At 34.0% G+C, this 19,480-nt stretch overlaps 1 protein-coding gene across 2 annotated transcripts in view; it reads right to left on the reverse strand.

The window, feature by feature from the left end:
• HNF4G (hepatocyte nuclear factor 4 gamma) overlaps positions 1-19,480 on the reverse strand; it is a 115,937-nt gene that overhangs the window by 27,933 nt on the left and 68,524 nt on the right. The window lies entirely within an intron of this gene.

The following is a 19,480-nucleotide window of genomic DNA, read 5'->3' on the forward strand; positions in this document are numbered from 1 at the left end:
GTAAGAATCAATTGCTTGGGATTCTTTATTAATTTTTTTTGTACAAATCCCATTTGATTTCTAGTATTGTTTTTAAATGGAGAAAAAAGTCAAAGCTATTTGTAAAGCAACCTCAATGCAGAAGACTTCTAGAATATTATACTTTTTGAAAATACGTGATATATTTTGGTCAACTTGCTTTTATCCACTTCCAAAGTATTTCCCTTCATTTTTATAGGGAAGAAAAAATCTCTTTTATCACTCACCTTTCATTAGATTATGCAATGCTTAACTAAATTGTAAAATGAAATAAGAAGAACAAACAGAAAGAACATGCTAGGTAACAAATAAAAGTGACCCTTGATAACTATATAAAGTTGATGAGACGGTCAGGGGACACTGTGGCACTATTCACAATGGCCAAGATGGAAACAATACAATTGCCCATCAATGGATGAATGCATAAAGAAAATGTGATAATACGATGGAATACTATTCAGCCTTAAAAAAGAATGGACTACTGATACATACTACAGAATGGATGAACCTTAAAAACATTATGCTAAGTAAAATAAGCCAGTCACAGAAAGACAAATCCTGCCTGATTCCACTAATATGAGTAATCTAAAGTAGTCAAATTCATAGACTTAAAGAGAGGAATGGTTGTTGCCAAGGGCTGGGGGCAGGAGAAATGGGGAGTTACTAATCAAAGGGTGTCAAATTTCAGTTAAACAAGACCAATTAGCTATGGAGATCTGCTGGACAACATTGTACCCATCAACAATAATGTATTGTACACTCAAAAATTTGTTAAAAGGGTAAATCTCATGTTAAATGTTCTTACCAAAATAAAGAAAAATAAAAAGATTAATGAAGAAGAAATGAACCACATCATGGGAAAATGATCAACCTTATTAGTCATTATAGAAATGGAAAATAAAACAATTAATACTGTTTAAAAAAATGGTGCCTGGGGCTGGCCTGGGGGCATAGTGGTTAAATTTGCAGGCTCTACATTGGTGGCCTGGGGTTTGCAGGTTTGGATCCCAGGCGTGGACTTACACACTACTCATAAAACCACGCTATGGTGGCATCCCACATACAAAATAGAGGAAGATTGGCATAGTTGTTAGCTCAGGGCCAATCTTCCTCAACAAAAAAAAAAGAAAAGAAAAGAAAAGAAAAGAAAAAAGGTGCCTACTACTTAAGGAAGTTAGCCTACCTTGGAAACTAATTAGTATGTTCCACATAGGAAGTTGAGAACCTGAATCAACCCAGGGAGTTGGCTAAGTGCAGATCTGTCAGAGTTTCTCTTCTATTGATTTTAATATGTGATGACCTGTATTTATAAATTAATTTACATTCCTCTTTATGACCAATCCCTCCTCTCTACTTCCGAAATTAATCAGGCTCATCTCAGAATATTTGCTTAAAGAGGAGTAGGGGAGGACAATGAGGAGGATAATAAAGAAAAGATGGAGACTAGGAGAAAAAGGAGAAAATCTCACAGAGAAACCATTTTAGCTATAATTACTTTTGGGTTTTTGATTATGCATTATAATCAAAGCAAGGATCACACTCTTAGTATTTTTTGTGTTTCCCATTCAATAGCGATTGTGAAATCTTCAAAATTTAGTAACTTTGATTTTTGGAAACACGTTCATGGCACAACTGAACAAAATTAAATTATACAACTTAATTGTATAAATCTTAGGTACATGAAACAGTTACGGTATTTGTTTATATATTTTCATATTAAAATTCAGTCCTTTTCAGGAAAGGGCAGATAGATATCACCCAGGGAGCTTTTCATGACTGTTTCATCAAGTGCTTCTTAGGGGTAAATTCATTAAGGCTACATTAGATTAAAAGCTTAAGTAGTTATTAAAAAAAACTATATTAATTTTATGCCTAGATGATATAGAAACTATTATCCTTAAGTAAATGACACTTATGTTACTAAACCCTACATTCAAGATAAATTTATGAGTACTTTTAAGATTATTTCTAAAGGTTTTATTGGGAAAAACATCAAATATTCATGCTAATTCCTACGACAGTAATTTATAATAAGTAGCATACATTTTCTAAAGTAGAAGCATATTAAGTCAATCTATATTCAAAAATATAAATATGTATAATAAAGTGTGATCTACTGAAAATCTCTCTTAACAAAGGTCATTTTGTAATATTTGTTCTGAAAGCCGAGCGAAATGTTACTATTTTTTAGCAGTAGGCCTCATGGCTTGTAGGCCAAGATGTACGTTCCTAGTTTAGTCAGGTTAGAGAAAAAGACAGTGTTAAATAAAAGGGTGATTTTAAATAGCATAACTAATGTTCTTGGAAAACATTTCTTTCAGAGCAATCATTCTCTAAACTGGCACGCGAAACACGATTTTTAAATTTCTTTACAGCAACATAAGAGATGAAAACGACATAGTGTTTAAAGAAGACAACTCAATTCACTATTGACTATTTAAGATAATGGCAGAAACATTTCTATCTTATCTGGAAGACCATTAAGCCTGTTAAATTGTTCTATGCTTTATATTTGATTTGATCATGCCTTCATAGCGTGATTTAAAATAGAAAACAGGCTAATAAAAATGAAGACTATTTTCAAGAAAGAGTTTGGGATGTTAATATCAACATTAAAACATTTTATTTTAAAGTTATACTTAATAAAATTTGTTCTGTAAACTTATTCCCTTGAGATTACCTTTATTACCAAAGACATTTTAATCTTCAAAGCAAAATGCTATCACTGACATGCAAAGTTTGAAATTAGCTGTAACGATAGGATTCTATTTTCAAAGAGCTTCATAAGTCCTTTCTTAAAGCCCAGACTATACACCATTTTTAGATAAACAAAAACAATTTTTCCTTGTCTTATTTTTTTCTTCTTCCATTTAGCTGAGGATCATGCAATGACCAGCAGAACCACCTGACTCATCAGGTCGTTTAAACCAAAGTCATTCCCAACGTTAAAAAATTATTATTATTATTTTTGAAATAGACTCTTATCCTAGAATTGCTGAAACGTTTTTAAATTTAAGCTGAATTTACAAGACTGTTTAAATATTTTTATCATTCCCCTTAAATAATTATAATTATTTTATAGCTCATTGCTCAGTTCAGATTGTTCTTCAATCCATGACGATAGTCCAAGGTAACAATTTTAATTCCTTATTTTAGATCCATCTTTTATCTGATCAATGCAAGCAACTCACATCACTACTATGAAATGCTATTTTATAGTAAAATCTAAATAAATTGGCCAGAGATACACAGTCCCTTGTGAAATGGCTGAATCTATTTAGAAAGATGTTACTATTTATAAAGTTATGATTTATCTCAACTATTCATATTTTTTCTATTTGTTCACTAAAACATCCAATTATTTAAAATTAGTTATGTAAATGAATGTAAAACCCAAAACTAAAGAAGAGTGGAAACTGTAACAGAATTAAGTCAGTCACTGTGAGGATAGACAAAAGGAGGACTGCTCAGCTGAGACCTTAATGTAACAGGAAAATATTCTGAGTAAAAGCTTAGAGGTGATGTGATATATATTAAACCTACCTTCAAGGTCAGTTCCTTGTGATTCCAAACAGACTCTCCTTTTCAGAAGATAAGGAGCTGATTAGTACTAAATTATTAACTGGAATACAGATTATACTAGTAAGGAAAATAAAAAGAGTCTGGATACAAGGAGCATGTTAGGATTCGACTGTCACTATTTGTGCAGTTTCTTTTTACAGTGGGTAATATCCTCATTGTTGCCACTGCAAACTCAGCAAATCTAGAGAGGATATATAAGATTGTGATGGCCCTCTGATACCAAAGTTGCTGCATTATGCAAAATGAAGGGAAGGAAGTTATCAGTTTGGGCCAATACCCATTTCAAATATGTTCTGGAGGTATAATGTTTAATAAAAACAGTCACAGTTTTACTATGCTGAGTGCACAGTTAGACTTGAGCATTTTGAACAAATGCATTATGATGAACATAAGTTTTAGCCTCTGGGAGCCAAATGCATACATACATACATACACGCATGCATTCATATATATATGAGTTACTCTTTCTTCATTTAAAAAATGTGGTAATAGATTATATACAGTCATACAGTCAAGAACTGCTCAACATTCCTCCTTAAAGCTTTTTTTATATACATAGGGAGAACAGCATATTAATGTGCTCTTTGATTTAGATAAAAATATTTGCTTTCCATTTAATAAAAGTAGGTATATGGTTGACTCAAATGAAATGTTAAAGTTTTCACCTCCTTTTAGATAAGTTTCTTTTTGAAAAAAATCAACTTAATTGGCTTTTCAAAAATACCATAATGAAATGTTTCCTTTGGAATAAAAATATAGAACAAAATTAAAATATTAATAGCAAACAAATATTAATTTAATTTGAACTAAACATCGTAGGTAAGGTGGTGGCTTGTGGCAATGTGCTAAGTTTCAAAATTAAAGCAACACAAGCTGTTGTCACTCAGATAAGTACTTGGAAACTGCTTAATGCCCAACTGACGCATTAGGCCACTGACCCACAAATTCTGCGGCACGTTAGAATCATCTGGGAAACTTTTAAAGACTCCAAGGCCCATGTTGCATCATATACCAATTAAATTAGAATGTCTGGAGGTAGAAGTCAGGTATCGGCATTTTAAAAAATCTTTGTGTGATTCCAACGTGCAGCAAAGTCTGGAAACCACTGCTTTAAGCTGTCAGTTCTATGAGGGCAAAGAGCTTATCTTCTCTATTCATCAGTCTGTCTCTAGGGCCTGGAGTGATTGATGTCTGCCACATGGTAAACACTCCACAAATACTTATTGAATAAGTGAATTAATGTGTGAATAAAATATACACGTAAATAATTAACTTTGACAGACTACAGCACTTATGTTGGGCACATAAGTACATTTTGTATGTCAAGCACTTTTCTAGTCACTGAGTGTTGCTGCATGAACAAAGAGAGAAAATCCCTCATGGGACTTACAATCAAGTAACAATAATAATAACAATGATTTATATCTTTATAAAGAGATGGATAATTGAATCATCGTCGTTCCACTGGATCTACAAGCTGGGTTGACAATACCATTAGTGTCTTACACGTTTAGACCTTGAAATAATGAACTTACTGGTTTGCAGGTAGACAGAGAGAGGTGTAAACCCTCCTCCTCTCTGATTCCTTAATACCTCTCTTAATTTACATAATTGTTTATTCTTAGCTATTTTCAGTGGGAAGTTGCCACAGACATTGAATTAGCAAATACTGACACGTTGCTCCTAGAAGGAATACAGGGTTAGGTTCCTGCAAGCTTCTGCTCACAACACTTTCATCAGCCAGTCAATTCATAAGCTTGTTTCCTGTGGGTTTCTGTTTAAAGACTCCTTATTTAACATGTACTTTGTTGATTCATTAACACTGAAGTCACGGTCAGCAGCGTTACGACTCACACGTCAATGAAGCTCACCTAACACAGGTATTTTCTCGGTAAAGTGCATCAAGCCCTTCTTGCCATTAGGAATCCTAGACAGCACTTCAGTACTACCCATGGGGGTCATTTCAATCAGCAAAATCACCAACAAAAAGCACAAAAGTGAGGAAAACATGGCACTAAATATGTTGTGGAAAGGATACTTGCTTACAGTATGAAAGCTGAAACAAGAAGGCAGAGTGTTGCCTTGTTCGACCTCAACTGGGAACACGCTCATCAAGCGACTCAAACTTTTCAACGCTCAGCAGATCCATGAATGGCTGCAAAAATGCCTCCAGTACTGACTTTGAGGTTAGAAATTAGCAGCGAATCTGCAAATCGTGAGGCTCCACTAGATATTCATACAAGATAAGCATTATTACTGAGGTTTTCAATATGCAATAAAATGAAAACTATTCAGGGGCCAGCCCCGTGGCCGGGTGGTTAAGTTCGTGCGCTCCACTTCGGTGGCCCAGGATTTCGCTAGTTCGGATCCTGGGCGCGGACATGGCACCGCTCATTTGGCACGTTGAGGCGGCGTCCCACATGCCACAACTAGAAAGACCCACGACTAAAATATACAACTATGTCCTTGGAGGATTTGGGGAGGAAAAGCAGGAAAAAAACCCACTATTCATTGGTTATATAACATATTAATTATATTTTGAAGCAAAGAAAACTTTCTGAGAACTGTGAAGACTTTTGTTGTCTTTCAAGTATATACATATTTTTTAAATTCCTGTTTTAATTTGTTAAGACACTACCAACCTTTAAAATAGTTATATGAACATATTTTTGTGATTAGTATTTGGGTTTTAAATGTAAAAAAAAAAATTATATATATTAACCAATCCATTCTCTCCGAAGTTTGTTCATTTTTGTTGACCCAACCTCCAAATGTTTACAAGTCATTTTATTTGATACAGGAAACCAAGCAACAACTTTTCAGTTCCAGATCCCTAAGAGTCAAAACCCTATTTCTAAATCTTTAATTAAAAAAGAAAGAAAGGAAAAAACTGAAACCAGTAATTTCACTGTGATATTGGGCTGTGATAGTAAATGGAACGTTTGTTCAGGCAAACACTGTTACCCTCACGTTAATTAGGGCAATTTAATTTTTCAATGGTAAATATGCATTATGATAGCAGATATCATGTTCTTTCAACTGTTTTCCCTTCAGTTATGGTAAAAAAAAAAAAAAAAAAAAAAAGGAAAGGGAAAGTAAAAGAACACCTTAGCTTAGAAATATTGACCTCTGGGAAAGTTTAAGTAAGCCATGAATACGCAGAATTTAAATAAATTCAAGGTGATTTGTATCAAAATGCTAGAAACAAAAAAAATTATTGTTTGCTTAAGTGTTAAGAGCACATCAGAGTAACTTTTATGGTTTTACGACTACATTTTAAATGAAAATCAGTAAAAATTAATACCACATAGCAAAAACTATACAGTAAAACTGCAGAGTAGCTGATTTATTTTTCATAGAGCTGAAGCTTATACAATTTTTGAGAGGAATGAATTACTAGAAACACATTGCCGAGACAATCATTTTAATCAGACAGACTGATCTTGTAATTTCTTGAGTCTTTGCTCCTGACCAAGGTAGATGAGGTTAGGCATGTAATTATAGAATGTTTTGAATTGTTGCTAGTTTCCTTTTACTGTGTCTCCCAAATTCACAGCAATCCTTCCAGAATTATAATCTTGCCTAGTCATTCATATTCCTTATTGTACCTAGTATAATACTATGCACATAATATGTATACCATAAATTTTTATTTAATAAATATATTAATGGAAAGTCAACCCACATGAAATGTCTGTCCACCATATGTCTTTAAAAGGTGCTTATCTCTCTGCATTCAAATTCTAATCTGTGGACACATGGGAGTGTATAGTTGTCAAACTTTATCAAGCTATACACTTCTGATATGTGCACTTTTCTGTATCTATATTATACTTCAATAAAGAGTCTAAAAAATTAATCTGCTGTAACATTGTATCTTAAGGAAGTATGCCTATTTCTAGCAGTTTAAAGTAGCCCAAACAAAGTGTTTTCTATTTAATGTTTTTACTATACAGCACACATCAGTACACTAAGAATATTGTTAGCAAAGTGACAATTATTATTTCAATGAAAAATATAGAAGAGCAAATATACAGAATTATTTTTTCTGGTCAGTTATAATTAATGTGTTAGTGAAACGTCTTGGTAAACTTTTTACTAAATTTAATACTCTCTTCAGTATTAAGAACTTCGGGGAAATTTTAAAAAATTCACTGAGGGGCTAGCCCAGTAGAGCAGCAGTTAAGTTCACACGTTCCACTTCCGTAGCCTGGAGTCCTCCAGTTCGTACCCTGGGTGCGGACCTATGCGTTGCTTGGCAAGCCATGCTGTGGCAGGCGTCCCACATATAAAGTGTAGGAAGATGGGCACGGATGTTAGCTCAGGGCCAGTCTTCCTCAGCAAAAAGAGGAGGATTGGCAGCAGATGTTAGCTCACGGCTAATCTTCCTCAAAAAAAGAAAAAAATTTACTGAATCTCTTTACCCTAAAAGATGTTCAATAGTTCACTAGTTACCTCTGCGTGCTTATGTGTAACTATTGCACGTACCAGCTTCCCCATTCAACCTACTCAGAAAAGATTCATATAGATACCTCTCCACTTCTTCCTCGATTGTTCATCATGAGGGTCCAAAATGTTGGAAGAATTAGTTTATTATATATGTAGCAGTGGGATCAATGTTTTTTGTTTGTGTAATTAAGGAAAGAAAAAAATGAAATAAATGATTAAAATTTTTTCTGTAAGAAACCATCGCAGTGGTGGAACTTAGGGGCTACTTGGAGAACGTAACAGATAATGATGGAGACACAATGTTCAAATTCCTTGATTCTAGAAGGCTGAACTGGCATCTACGAAAAGCACGATGGAGAAGAAATTCATCATCCTGTGGATCTGAGGTTACTATTCTTTTGTATCACTTTCAGAGAGCTGGGGTTGAAAACAGGTCTTTCTGGTTCCAAAGACTTTGCTGCTTCTTTTATGCCATCTGTTTTGTGGTGTGCTTCAATTTACTCTGTCTAGCTATTTAAAGACAAGTAACCAAACTCCAGTGAAAGTATTTCCATCATACAGGCGTGGCATCATTCCAGCTTTATATTAACTTCAATGAAACATCACTCGAGAAATATCATTTCACCAAAATTTAGATGGCATATTAGGAAAATCATCAAACTGTAGCAGTGGCTCTCAATGAGGGGTGATTTTGCCCTCCAGGGGACATTTAAAAATGTCTGGAGACCTTTATGTTGTGACAACTGAGAGGAGTGATACTGGTATCTACTGGGTACAGGCCAAGAACGCTGTAAACATTTTACAGTGACAGCGTGATGACTCAGAGCAAAGAATTATCAGGTCAAATGTCAATCAAGCTGAGATTGAGGAAGCTCGATCTGCAGTATAGCAGACCTAGATCGTGTGTCCGCATTTAAAATTCAGCATATTTTAAATGAAAATCTGTAGTGATAATGTGTTCAAGTATTTTGAAAATTACAAGAATCAGTTGTGATAACATGCTTGAGCCTTTGGAAACTATAAAGAATTTTTAATCATTATTTATTTATCTAAACATTTATTTAAAAGTTATTATCAGGGACTGGCCCCGTGGCTGAGTGGTTAAGTTCGCGCGCTCCGCTGCAGGCGGCCCAGTGTTTCATTGGTTCGGATCCTGGGCGCAGACATGGCACTGCTCATCACACCACGCTGAGGCAGCATCCCACATGCCACAACTAGAAGGACCCACAATGAAGAATATACAACTATGTACTGGGGGGCTTCGGGAAGAAAAAGGAAAAAAATAAAATCTTTAAAAAAAAATTATCATTATCAAATAAATGTTCATATAAATATATTCTGGTACACTCTAAGCTATATAGACACAACATCTGCCACATCATCATAACCCCAGTATCTCCACAGCCAGGCAGTAACACTCACATAAAAAAAGTTTGTTTAATCAATGAACCAGCATACTAACATAAGAATTGGAACTCCTGGACAGAATCTTTTACATAGAAGTCTAACGAATATTGCTTTTTTTTTTACTGAAAAAGAGCTTTAGAGCCTCCAAAGTTAGTTTTAACTAACTAAGCACTGGGAAGGGAGACATACAACAGTATAAGATACGGAGTGAACTATGCCTTTAAAATAGATATACAATAGACATTTAAAAAGACAGTTTTGTCCAAAACATAACGATTGTACTTTTTAATGCTATTAAGAATACACGCTTTTTGAATTTCCTGTTTGCCTCCTCAACTGGACTTTCAGCCTTATAGACACTTCTCCTCAGTTCTCTTTGTGAGATCTTTGCTGTTTTAACGGTCTGTTCTTACACTCTTAAATTTGGCAATCTCATCTTCTCTCATGGTTGCAATTATGTATATATGAATAATTTACATATATGTGTCCACATACATGTATATAAACATACAAAGATATATAGATATAGATACGGATAGGGAGATAGAGACAAAGACAGAGACAGAGATATAGTCAGGTTGACCCAGATCTGTTCTCTCATCCAGCCTCATCTTGGATATCTGTTGGGTAGCTCAAACTCAACCTGTGCTGAATGGAAATTATCCTCTTCAAAACCTACCTACTACGCTCATGAGTCAAAGCTCCTTCTTCTCCAGCATACTCTTACCCTATAATTGGCACCAACAACAGCCCAGAAGTCCAACAGAAAATCCTAAATTTTATCAAGTTCTCCCTCTCACTCACCTCCTCATCTACTCAGTAATCAATTCCTGTCACATCTACCTAAAAAAATGTCTCCTGAAGCCATCTACTTCATCCCGTCCTTTCTCTACTGGTGGCCATGGAGGTGTGCTGCCTAGAGAATCTGCTCTGGGATGCATAGTTACTGGCTGATGGCCACAGCTGCTGCCCCTCTGCATCTCCTGCCATGTTCTGGAGTGAGGCCACGCTTCCCCTGAGCTGCTCCCAGCCGCTGACAGAACAGTGGGTGTCCTAGTGCCAGCCCATTCCGGCAGGATTCCAGAATCCTCTACCAGGGGACTTTTGCTTGGGGACTTTCAACTGATCTGACTAAAGCTTCTTCAAAACTGAGTTGCAGCCTGAGACTCTACGCAATCCTTCCTTCTCTCACTCCTTTCAGAGGCATGAGACCTGTGCCTCTGTCTGAAGGCTCTCCCTTCTATCACTGCTTGCGCCCCCTTTATTCTTCACAGGGGTTTCTACTAGTAAATCTCTTACATTGTCACAACATCCATATTGTTCTCCCTGCCTCCAACTTTATTTATTTCCAATCTTTCTTCCTCTAATGTTCCTTGTAAGACAGTCAAACTGAATTTTCTTAAATTCAATACTCATCATGTCATTTGCTCCAAACTCTTCAATGGCTTCCCATTGCTCTTAGAATGGAGCTCAAGTTCCTCAACATGGATTACAAGACTCTTCAAACTCAGTGCTAGCCTTCCGCTCTGGCTTCATCTTCTTTCACTCATCTTTTCCCCTCTAAGCTTCAGTATTAAGGGACTTCCTCAGCTCACGTTCTCTCTTGCCTCTGTGCCTATGAACCTAGTTACAGCTTCCCTCTTTCTCTTCTTATCACACTCTGTTCTTCCTCTAGTATAAGGTCAACATTTGTTATTGTAATTACTTTCCATTGTGTTTTCAGCTAGACTCTAAACTCTTTGAAAACTGGTAGTTTTGTCTTCTTACAGCTATATACCTAGTACCTGAAAAAATGGGCTTTCAATAAATAGTTTTTGAATAGTTAATTTTAAATCTAGAAAATTCTCTCTCCAGAGATTTAATGAATTTTCTTGAGGTTATTAAGGCATAATTTTTTATTTAACTATCTAATATATTTAGAATTTATTTGGGGACATGGTGTAGGATGCGAATCTAACTTTCTTTATTTTGTTTTTAAATACTTTTATATATACTATGTTAATTTTTGTATAGTTATACAGTAAATCCCTGTGAAAACATATTCTATTTGGATTTATAAGATTAGCAAAAGGCTCAAGCCAGCCCTCTTTCTCAAACAGAGTGTGTGGAGGTTCTTGTGGGGGCAAGGGGATAGGGAGGCAATTTCCCACCCAATATCTCTACTTATCCTGGAAAAACAGGTTTTTTCCTACATATAGAAGAGAGTCTCCATTTAGTCTATTTGTTACAATAATGTCTCTGTCTATTCCTACCCCAGCACCATCACTGTAGTCTTACAATATTGTTTAATGTCTGATATGATTAGTCTCCATTCACCTTGATCCTTTTTCAAAATTATTAATGTATTCTGTTCATTATGATAAAATTAACCTTAGAATCCTCTTGACAAGTTTTGCCCAAACTATAAATCAATTCAAAAGCTTTTGAATTCTTTACACATTTTACTTTTCTTACCCAGGGACCTGGTGATTTCATTTACTCATTTTTATGTTTTCATTTAAATCACTTAATAAGTATATAATTGTCTTAAACTTGACACATCTCTGTTTACAATTATTTCCAAACACCAAGCATTTCTAAAAGATATAACTAAATTTGAATGGAATTACTTAATACTTTTTGAAAGGTTTTGTAACTTTATTATAAATATTAAATATTTTTATAAAATATATTTTGTATAAGTGTACTTTGTATTATAAAATGTATTTTGTAAAAAGGATAACAATGTTTATCATTTTCCCTTGCATCTTTAATGATAAAAGTCACATAAGCTTCAGTGTAAAGAAAAAAAAGCAAACTTCGCAATATATTTAAAGTAAAATTTGAAAGTCAATTCTTCCCCTTCCAATGTCACTCCCCAGTGACAGGGATATAAAAGTAGAGATTGTAATAAAATAGGTAGGAAGATAAATAGGTTATATATAAAAATAGATAATTATCTATCTGTAATTCCTATACATAGTCTATATATAAACATACCAAATACATATTTCACAAACACTTACTCACATATACAACAAACACACACACATGTAGAATATTCAACACACATAACCTTTTCATATGCCTGTAGTAATTTTCACCCAAAATGAAGCTATAGTGTTCAACCATCAGGACGTGAATATCATTCTACATTGATACATGGCAACTTCTCTCATTTTTAGTCACTGCATAAAAGGATTTTTTTGCCAAAATGCTATTTCAGTAGTTCCCACCCAGGCCACAGGAATTTGTCCCTGCTTCCTATCACCAAATCGGCAAAATTGGAAGGGGAAAATAATCCTTACAAGTTACCTCTTGGTATTATACAAGAGAAAAATAATGGAATTTAGGAAAAGTCAGTGGTTCAGCAGCATATTCAGAAAATATTTAGGAACTACAATAAAGTGTTAGTGAAGCAGTTCAACCATGCAGTCTGGTAAGCTTCGAATTAGAAAGCAGGTCAAAGGGAATGATATTTTCGTAATCAAGAATACGCTCCCTTGTAAGAATTAAGGGATAGGAAAATGAGGTGACTTGTTAATTATTTTCTCTGATTAGGTTATGTATTTCTCTCCATGTACATTTAAATATTAATCAGAGATTCACTTTAGGGCAGTATTATTCAAAAGGATAAAATGAGGGAAGAGTTCAAGTATAAGATAAACAGCCACTTAAAATGGAAGATAAGAGTTCCTTACTTACTAAACCCAGTATTTCATAATTACTAAAGCTGCTTGTAAATTTTATGATAGGTTTTATTCTTGCTATCTTATAAACTGTGGTTTTAAGTTTATGAAGTCAGTTTAGAATTTGTTTGAACTTTCAAACTCATTCTTATAAAAACCACTAAATCTTCTACTTTCAGACCTCTTATTATCTAGCTTTTACGCTACACAGTTTCTAATATACTAGAAGATTGGTATTCTGTGGTAGAAAGAAAAGGTACAATTGCGTATAATATATGCCTGATCTTAAATTACTTACATAATCATTTTTAAAAGCACACTCAGGTTTTTAAAATGCAAAACACTTTAATTTTCATTAAGACAGAAAAGTCACTAAACTAACTAACCAATTTTAAAAGTGCAATTTTACCTCCAAGAACTTTAAACTCTGGGAGTGTCTTTTCTTAATTAAAAAAATTAATTAAAATGTCTGTGTTAGTTATTACAAACGGACTGTCAAGGGTCAGTCCACTTAAATCATTGAGTAGTAAGCAGAGTTAATTATTCAGAGTCTGTGCAGCTACAAAATATTTAAAATGTAACTGAGAGTTAAATGGATTCATCACATTCTTCCGCAGATGACTTTTAAGCTAGATAAAAAAGTGACAAGAATTTTCAAGTATGTATACTTGCAATTCTCGTATCATGTACTCTTTGCAATTCTTATATTGTGGAGCTTGCAATATAACTCTCTCTAGCATAAGGCATATTTGTATTTGTTTGTGTATGACTCAAACAACCGAAAGATAAAACAATGTTCTTACATATTTTGCTTTAATTTTGTTTATATTTTAGTGAATGAATACAATTTCAAAACATTGTCACTTTGGGGTTCTGAACTTTTGAAACCTTTGTACTGTTTATCTCGTGCTAGAAAAAGGATTAATGAATAAGAGAGAGAGAGAAGCCAAGTCATGGTAGACTGTGGACAATGTCAAATTTATTTGGAAATTCCAAAGGTGTATTTGGAAACGAATCGAAAGGCACAGCTAGCACGAGGCTTGGAGACTTCTCAGACTAGTGCCTCATCTGCGGTTGAGGAAACAAAGAGGTCAAGCGACTTGTCAAAGGTTCACCAACAAGTTAGCAGAAGAATTGAGTTTAGAAATCAGTAACCACATTAAATATTTAGCGGGTAAAATCAGTACCTGCACTCAAAATCTAACATATTTTCAGAGAATATCATCATAGAAAAACAGGGACTTTCTTCTCTCTAAACCCTAATAAACAATCAATAAAATCCTCTAAAGAGAAAATTTCTCAGTGATAGTCATAATAAATGTGAAGAGTTGAGCATATCTGAGATTCTGGTAAAAATTTCTATAATCCCCTACCTTAGTGAGTGGAATTAAGAAATATCTTCTCTCCTTTCCACCCATGGACCACCAAATACAACAGGATAATTCAAAATTACAAATTACAGAGTCAGACAGATAAGAGGCTCAAACTAGCCTCCACCAATCATAATTCATTGTATAAGATCCCACGGTTACTTATCTATAAGCAATAAGAAATCATTTTAATATGTAGTAAAAACATCAAGAACCTAATAAACAAATTGTCATCAGCAGAACATAAATATACAGTTTAGACAAAGGGAAATATAAATATAAAACCAACATATGGGAAAAATGTCCAAATTTGGTAATAATCAAAGTACATTAATATCAAAATATAATTTTATGCCTGTAAATTAGCTTATTTTTTAAATGACATTATATGCTGCAGATAACTGATATCACTCATACAATGTTGATAACAATGTACATTGCCCTCCCCCAAACATATGTATGTATATGAATATGTATATATTGAGCTATTAAAATATTTATAACTTTTGGTCTAGTAATACCAGTCCTAAGAATGTGTCTTTCTTAAGATTTGAGAACCAGAACTGCACTTGTTACTTTAAAAACAGAAACACTATTGTTTAATATAAAGGGTAAGGTTATATTTTCTGTTTTCTTTCCTGATCATGCCCAGAATTTTATTGGCTTTTAGGATTACGGAGGCAACTTAGGCTCACATATTCTGAAAATAGTCTACAATGATTCCTAGGTCTTTAAATCACCTAGAACTTCCTGTTTACCGACTTTAAACTAGTTCCCATCCATAGCAAAGGATTATACTCACGATGACGTGATTTTCTCCTAAGTGGCTCACTCCCACTGACACACCCAGAGTTGTCAGCAATTCTCTGCACGCTGGCTGTAAGTAACCCCACCCCTTTCCCAATCAAAAAGTCATTTCACGATTCAAAAGAGTGAGAGAGTTTTTTCAGACACAGCACAGCTTCAGTTCTAACGTAAAAGAAACAATCCTCAGATTTTGCTAAAGTACTGTTAGAAACAAATTACAATACACACAACAATAGCTGTAACATAGCAGCTTGTCATGGCACCATGGATAGGAAGCTCTGAGCTAGAGCAGCAGCCACTGCAAGAATAGCTTGACAACATCTCTCACTGGAAGCCAGACTACCTTCAACCATCTTGGGTTACTACCATTGCTATTAGTAATAGAACACAGCATTCATTAGACGATTATTCTTTGCCAGACCCTGTGTTACTTTACCTGCTTTATCTTATTTAATATACTTACAATAGCTCTGCAAGTGACCACCATTTTTATCTTTATTTTATAGAGAGGAAACTGGGACTTAGAGGCATAAGTAATTGCCCAAAATGTATTAAGTAACAAAACCAAACACAAATATAGCACTATCTAATGTCAAAGTCTATACTTACAACCAGTCCTTTTGTTTACCACAGGAAATTTCCTCAAATATTTGAGGATTATTCACCTATCAAGTCTTCTAAATGGAAAGTCATCTCCCTCTCCCTCCAGAGATCCCAAATCGCCCTTTCTAGTGGCCTCACGCCTATTTTGGAATCACTGGGTGTCTGTCCAGAAAAAGTCTATGTGTGTAAAAGCTGGATGTGTATAGGTGTGTTTGTGTACTTTTAAAATACAAATAAATCATAATATACATTATGTTCCACAAATATCTTTGTTTGCTTGAGAATATATCCAGGAAATGCCTCCATATCATCATATATTGGGCAGTTACTCTCTCAATGGATAGTTAGGTTGTCTCCTGGCATTTGCTATTGCAGACAATGTTATGAATAGCCTACCAACATCTACGCTAACAGGGTGTGAGCCTTTCTAGAGACGGTATTCCTGAGTCAAAAGGTATAATATTTTTCCTTTTTGAGAGATAAGGTCAAATTATGCCAAGACTAAATGATAATAGAATATCTGTTTTCCCACAACCTCATCAATACCAAATATTAACAAATTGTGTTTATTTTTGCTAAACTGAGCAATAAAAATAATATCACACTGTTGTTTACCTGTAATGTTTACAATAAATTCTTCAATTATTTGTATAGACCAGTCATCGAACCATATGTATAAAAAGTTTATTTTTTTCTTTGAACTACACGCTCATGTCCTTTTGCCTGTCCACTTGGTTGCCATTTTCTTGATTTATAAGAGCTCTTTACATTTTAAAATTAATATTTATCTAAATGTGTTATAAACTATCATTTTTGCCATGCACTTTTTTTTTAATTTCACATAGTCAAATTTAGTTATTTATTGTGTCCATATATTTTACTGCGTTTGTATAGGTATTCTCACTAGAAACAGAAAAAAAATTATCTCAATCACTCTCATTCTCTCTTTCTTACAACTTTTATAACTATAACTTTATATTTAAAACTTTATTTTGCCTGCAATATATTTTGGCATAATATATGAAGTAGGATACAGTTGTAATGTTTTTCTCTGATCGAATACTGGCCTACTGTCTACACACATTTATTGAATAAAATATGTTTTAGCAATCGTTTCATGTAGTCTCCATGTGGAAATAAAGAAGAACACTGTATGTGTGTGTATTTAGGAATACGTTTGGACTTTGTTTCATCTTATTGATCTATCATGTACGAAATAGTATCAATTTATCTAAACTACTGTAGTTTTGCAATGTGTTGTAAAATATGGTAGTATCTACTATTCTTCCCAGGATATAAAAATATATATATTTATATAGGCATGTTTATTTATAATTCAGTGGTTTTAATAATATGTAATAGGTTATGTAATGAGCAACACTAACTAATCCCAGAACATTTTCATCACCCCCTAAAAAACCCATACTCATTAGTAGCTCCTAGAAACCACTAATCTTTATTTTTTCTGTATTAGATTTCCCCATTCTAGACATTACATGTGAACGGAATTGTGCAATATTTTGTGTGTGTGTGTGTATGTCCTGTTCCTTTCACTTAGCATAAGGTTTTCATGATTCACTCAGGTTGTAGCATGCATTAGTACTTCATTCTTTTTATGGTTGAATAAATATTCTATTGTGTCGATAAACCCTATTTCGTTTATCCATTCATCAGTTGATGGAAATATGGATTGTTTCCACTTTTTGTCTATTGCGAAAAATGCTGCTATGAACACTGGTATATAAGTTTTTTGTATAAACATATAATTTAGATTCTCTTGGGTACACAACTAGAAGTGGAATGCTTGGATCATATGGTAGCTTTTTGAGAATGCCAAACTTTTTCCAAAACAGTTGCAACATTTTACATTCCATCCAGTAATATTTATGAGGTTTCGATTTTTGCACATCCTTGCCAATACTTGTTATTTCTTGTCTTTTTAATTATAGTCATCATAATAGGTGTGAACTCTTATCTTTTGTTCTAAACTGTATTTTTCATTTGTATATCTTTTTTGCAAAAACACCTATTCAAATCCTTTACCTATTTGTAATTGGATTACGTGCCATATTATTGTTGCGGTATAAGAGTCCTTCTTGTATTCTAGTTACTAGACCCTCAATAGATACATGATTTGCAAATATTATTTCCCATTCTGTGGGTTGTCTCTTCACTTTCTTGATAGTGTCCTTTGAAGCACAAAAATCTTTAATTTTGGTGAAGTCCAGTTTATTTTTTCTTTTGCTGGTTGTGCTTTTGTTGTCTTATCTAAAAATCCACTGCCTAATCCAAGGTCTTGAAGATGTAAAGCCATGTTTTCTTCCAAGAATTTTACATTTTTAGCTCTTATAGTTAAGTCATCGATCATTTTGAGTTAAGTTTTGATATTGTGTTAGGTAGGGGTCCAACTTCATTCTTTTGCTTATGAATTTCCAGTTGTCCCAACATCATTTCTTGAAAAGACCATTTTTTACCCATTGAATAGTCTTAATACCCTTGTCAAAATCAATTGACTATAAGTGTATGGATTTAATCTGGACTCTCAATCTTATTCCATTGATGTATATATCTATTTGTATTCCAATACTATACAATCTTAATTATTGCAGCTTTATAGTAAGTTTTGAAGTCAGGAAGTGTGGGTCCTCCAACATACCTTTTTTTCAAGATTGATTTGTCCGTTCTGGGTCGCTTGCAGTTCCACATGAACTTTAGTATAAGCTTGTCAAGTTCTGCAAAAAAGGTTAGTGGGATTTTAAGAGCATGTTGAATAAGTAGATCAATGTGGGGAATACTGACATCATAACAATATGAAGTCTTCCAGTCCATGAACATGGGATGTTTTTCCACTTACTCAGGTCTTCTTCAATTTCTTTCATAAATGTTTTGTAGTTTTCAGTGTACAAGTCTTTTACTCCTTTTGTTAAATTTATTCTTTAGTATTTTATTCTTCTTAATGCGATTGTTAATGGACCTCTTTCCTTGACTTCATTTTTGGATTGCTCAGTGCTAGTGTACAGAAATGCAACTAACTTTTTTTTAATTGACTTTGTATCCTGTAACCCCACTGAACTCACTATATTAGCTCTAATATCTTTTTGGGGATTCCTTGGGACTTTCATTGTACAACACATGCCATCTGCAAATTGAGATAGTTTTACTTCCTCCTTTCTAGTCTGGACGTATTTTCTTTCTTTTTCTTGCCTAAGTGCCCTGGTTAGAACCTCCAACAAAAAGTTAAATGGAAATGGCAAAAACAGACATCCTTGTCTTGTTTCTGATATTTGGATGAAGCTTTCAGTTTTTAAGCATTAGTATTATGTTAGATGTGGATTTTTCATAGATTTGTTTTATAAGATTGAAGAGGTTCCCTGCTATTTCTAGCTTAAGTGATTTTATCATGAAAGATGGTGGATTTCGTCAAGCGCTTTTTCTGTTTCTACTGAAATTATCACATGGTTTTTGTCCTTTATTCCTTTAGTGTGCATTGATTGATTTTTGTATGTTGAACCACCCTTGCATTTCTGAGATAAATCTCACTGGGTTATGATGTGCAATCCTTTTTTTCATGTTGTT

Source organism: Equus caballus, chromosome 9 (genome assembly GCF_041296265.1).
Source record: "Equus caballus isolate H_3958 breed thoroughbred chromosome 9, TB-T2T, whole genome shotgun sequence".
Classification (NCBI taxonomy): Eukaryota; Metazoa; Chordata; class Mammalia; order Perissodactyla; family Equidae; genus Equus; species Equus caballus.